This window comes from Carex rostrata, chromosome 10, assembly GCF_964058835.1.
Source record: "Carex rostrata chromosome 10, lpCarRost1.2, whole genome shotgun sequence".
NCBI lineage: Eukaryota > Viridiplantae > Streptophyta > Magnoliopsida > Poales > Cyperaceae > Carex > Carex rostrata.
In genome coordinates this window covers 7,687,166-7,691,913 of record NC_135927.1, presented here as the reverse complement: position 1 = coordinate 7,691,913, position 4,748 = coordinate 7,687,166, and the positions used below count along the sequence as shown (strand labels likewise).

The 4,748-nt window shown below is 36.6% G+C and overlaps 1 long non-coding RNA gene across 1 annotated transcript; it reads right to left on the bottom strand.

The window, feature by feature from the left end:
* Nucleotides 1-1,818: 1,818 nt before the first annotated feature.
* LOC144560916 (uncharacterized) lies at nucleotides 1,819-3,661 on the bottom strand. The gene is made up of 2 exons (XR_013513513.1): nucleotides 2,743-3,661; nucleotides 1,819-2,169 (listed from the first exon to the last, which is right to left on the bottom strand). It is a non-coding gene; the product is annotated as an uncharacterized LOC144560916 (long non-coding RNA).
* Between the last annotated feature and the right edge of the window lie 1,087 nt (nucleotides 3,662-4,748).

Sequence of the window (4,748 nt, the reverse complement as noted above, 5' to 3'; positions counted from 1 at the left end):
TATATATATATATATATATATATATATATATATATATATATAATTGGGTGATATTGGTTTATATGACTGTATGATCGATTCTTTTATTATTTTATTTTTAAGATTGGCAGGTAATCAAATGGACAATTCTATCGGGATTTTCATGACTTGGCAACGATATTTATAGGAGTATATAATTTCAGAGATATCATAATTATTTGTTTCTTATTACGGTATTTCAATTTGGATAATTTGTGAAGTTGTTAAAATAAATAAATGAAAGAGAACCTTATATACTATTTAGGTTGTACCTTAATTTAGCATTTCGAATTACGTGGCATTACAGTAACAGAGAAGAGAGGGGAAGCAACTGGAGCCTGGAGGGGCACCAGGTTGTTGAAATGGAAAAATTGCTTAATCAAAAATCACATTCCTGGAAACAAAAATTTTGTTAATTGGTAAGTGTAAACACCGATACCCTTTTTGTGTTGTAGCATACCAAATGAAGATACATGGTAATGCTCGGGGTTGTAACTTATGTTCATTATAAGACCGAGTGAGAGGAAAACATAAGTAACCAAGTACCCGAAGAATATTATAATCGGGTTTAGCATGAAAAAGAGAAGTGTAGGGCATGGTGGCATTGTGAGAAGGTAGGCGATTTATTAAGAAGACAATACTCGAGAAAGTATCATCCCAATAAATGTTAGGAATCGAACCGTGGGGCATAGAAGCAAGCGCAAGTTCTACAGCATGACGATGTTTTCTTTCGGATACCCCGTTTTGCTGCGGGGTATAAGGGCAAGTTATTTGGTGAGTGAGATGAGGGAATTGAGTAAGGATTGGTTTATACTCGGTACCGCCATCGGTACGTAAAGTCTTTACGGTAGTTGACAAGAGATTTTCAACTTGTGCTTTAAAACGAGTAAAAACAGATAGGACTTCGCCTTTGGTAGCCAAGAAATAAATCCAATTGAATTTGGAAAAATCATCAACAAAAACAATAAAGTAACGATAGCCATTCGAAGAAGTAATCGGGGAAGGACCCCAAACATCCGTATGTACTAACTGTAAATGAGAAGTGCTAATAGAAGAAGAAGCAGTAAAGGGTAATTGATGTGCCTTAGCCATACAACAGGGATGACAAAGAGGCAGCTTATGAGAATTACAAGGTAAATTGTTTAAGTTGAGAATGTGTAAAGTAGTTGCTTGATTTGTATGACCGAACCGAGCATGCCACACACTAGCGGGTACCTGAATCCCAACAAAAGCAATAGGAGAAGGAGAGATCGGCAAGGGAAGATGAAAGAGACCCTTATTACATGGAACCTGCAGTAGAGTAGTCAACGTGCGGGGGTCCTTGATAAAGCACAAAGAAGATGAGAACTCAATTAGTAAATTGGGATAATCTAAAAGAAGCTGAAAACGTCTGTTGAATAGATGACCACAGCTCAAACGCAGAGGAACATGACACCATCTGACTCTGGAGAGTATCTGTCAGTGAGGATTGAAGCCATCCCAAGATAATCTGATCACTAGTACAAAAAACCCCTTCACCGACGGTTGAAATACCCCTACACCGACTGTTATAGCGGCGTCAGTAAAGCCGGCGCCAGTGAATGTTACCTTTTACTGACGCTCTAAAAACAGTCAGTGTTGGGTTCAACACTGACGCTTTAAAAATAGTCAGTGTTGTATACCAACACTGACGCTTTAAAAACAGTCAGTGTTGGACATGGTTCTGTTTGATTCTAGGCTAGCCTCCATATTTTTGCTAGCCATATATTACCATTCAACATTTATTGACGTTAAAAAATTAATATGCCACAATCACAAACAAAAGACACCAAACAAGTTAATTGCCATTCAAAATTATCCAAATTACATGTTATCCAAATTACATGCCATATATCCACAAAACACACAAAAGACACCAAATTATCCAAGTTAATTGGCATCTAAAATCTATTTACTTGACTTAAATAAAAAATGCTTCTCTTTCTTGCAACCTATAACTAATATAAAGGATAGTACTACCCGAGAAGCGATGACATTCAATTGACGAGGCCTATTCAACGTAATAAACATAGATTTAGGTCTTCTAATTTCTTGAAACTTTTCGAGGATATAGATTGTGCTTTCCTGAAACTTTTGGTACTGAGAACACCCAAATCAGAATTGTAGTCTGCCCTGTACAAATTTTACAAAAAAGGTTGTCAGCAAATAAAAACTGGTACTAGGCTGAAACTCTCCTCTTATAAAAGTTATTAGAAACCATGGCTAAAAAATACAGAAAAACATGAAATAAATCAAGGGTATAGGTTGCATCCTACTGAGAATTTTGGTATAAAGAACAAGAAATTTGGACTTATGGGCTGTCCTGTGCAAAAATCACAAGACAGACAGGTTAAAAGACCAAAAATACCCTTCAGTTGTGTATTTCAGCAAAATGAAAGGAACAAGCACTGTAAAGGTCATGAGATAAATTGTATAAATCTTCATAAGAACAATATACACTACTGTAGAAGAGAAATCTAAATACAGAGAAAATTTTAAATTGCTACAAAAGGTACATTATTTTCCTATTAGGAAGTGTCGAGCAACAAAAAGTTTTGAGCCTTTAACAAGCCTAGTGAGATTCAGATAACATGAACAGTAATAGTTACCAGCATGGGGCTATTCACGGCCTCATTATTCAGAATTAGTTGTGCATATAAGCTATATGTTGAGAAAGAAAGAGAGATTAACAGCGAGTTGAATTACCTCTGAGTAGAATGCAGCAAGAGACTTACTGTCTGTAATCTCTTTACGCCATAATTACGACCAGCAGCTAAATGCTTGTCTTGTGAACTACTCCCTGAAAGAGAGAATATTGAGACTGGTGACCCGTCATCCTGGTTAAAAAAATGTTTAAAATGGAAAATCCATTTAAATTATGTACTTGGTTAAAGTAAAAATGGTTTATGGATGCATAAGAGACATGCAATTCAAAATATACAAACAAGACCCTACTTTTACAGCATGGCATGGATAATTAAACATATCTCTATCCAAAATTCGCCAAATTATGCAAAATTAAACAAACTAGGATGGATGGGCGAACAGGTAACCTTAGAATTGGTAACCGAAATCATGTCCAAATGGGAAGAACTCAACATTTATCTACCACCAACCACAGCCCCAATTGAAACACAAAAAAGAGTTGAGCAAGACTTAATTTTTACTTATCTGGGGGCACTCGATCCGAGCTATGATGCGATTCGATCTCAATCTTGGCCTCAACTGAGATGCCAAGTTTTGATGATGTCGTTGCAAGAATCGACCAAGAGGAGTCTAGGCGAGCCCTTATGAACCCTCGCCTATCAGAGAATCAAGAGAAGAAAGCCTTCAAGGTACAACACTCAAACCCTAACTACAGGGACGCGGCCAAAGGGAAGGGAGCCCCGAGCACCGAGCGGTGTGACCACTGCCACAAGGCTGGCCACAACCACGATGGGTGCTGGTTCCTTCACCCTCACCTCCGACCGGTCAGAGAGAAGGGAAATTGGGGCTGCGCAAGAAGAGAGAAGAAAGGCTTTGGCGGGGTGAGCAAAATAGTAGAAGGGGGCGGCACTGCAAAGAAGCTGGCCAGTGAAGTGATTGTAGGGGAAGGCAGAGAGGAGAGGCAGGGGAAAGCGGGGAGGCAGCGGTCTAGGGTTTCTATCGGGAGGAAGGGTCTAGATTTCGGGTAAGGGGTCTAGGCGGGGAGGAAGGGTCTGATGCGTAACCTTTCTTAAATGCTTCGCGAAATTTTGAGTTACAAAGATGGGAAATGAAATTTACAGCGCGAAAATCACCGACGGCTGCGTTTAAAAAAAACAGTCAGTGTTTGGCTGCCATCACTGACAGTTTTTTAAAACAGTCACTGTTGCACACCAACACTGACGGTTTTTCAAAACAGTCAGTGTTCAACACCAACACTGACGGTTTTTAAAGCATCAGTGTTGAGTACCAACACTGACGCTTTAAAAACCGTCAGTGTTGGTGTTCAACACTGACTGTTTTTTAAAAACCGTCAGTGTTGGTGTATCAACACTGACGATTTTTCAAAAACCGTCAGTGTTGAATACCAACAGTGACTATTTTTTAAAAACCGTCAGTGATTTTTTTTGACAAAGGGTTAAAAATTTTGCAAGGAAGAGAAATAAAAAAGTTTGCAAAATAATTTGTATATATATAATTATATTATATAGATTTAATTTTATTTAAGAGATATATTTTTTGGCAAAAGTTTATGGGATAAGTGAAAGTTTTGACAAATTAGTTTGGACATTCAATATTAGCTTATTTATGTTGAATTTGTACATATGTAAATCTAATTTATACAACAAATAATATGGAAAAAAAATAAAAATAAAATATTTTCAAACTTTTTATAGCTTTCATGGACAAATCATACATATACTTGTTGATTTTATAGAATTTAATTATTATTTTCTCTTTCAATATGTGTAAATATTTCTGGACCAATATTTATAGAAAAAAATAGAGTCTGGTCTTCAAAACTCCATTATTTATTAAGATTTCACATCCAATATTTAAATTGATGACCTTTCACACAAAAAGATACTGTATTTTACACTAAATTAAAATTTGATTCTTACAGTATTGCTATTTAGATAGATAAACTGAATTCTTACACTAAATTATCAACACTGACGGTTTTTCAAAAAACAGTCAGTGTTGAGTACCAACTTGAAATTATCTCGGTTAAAACAGTCGGTGATTAA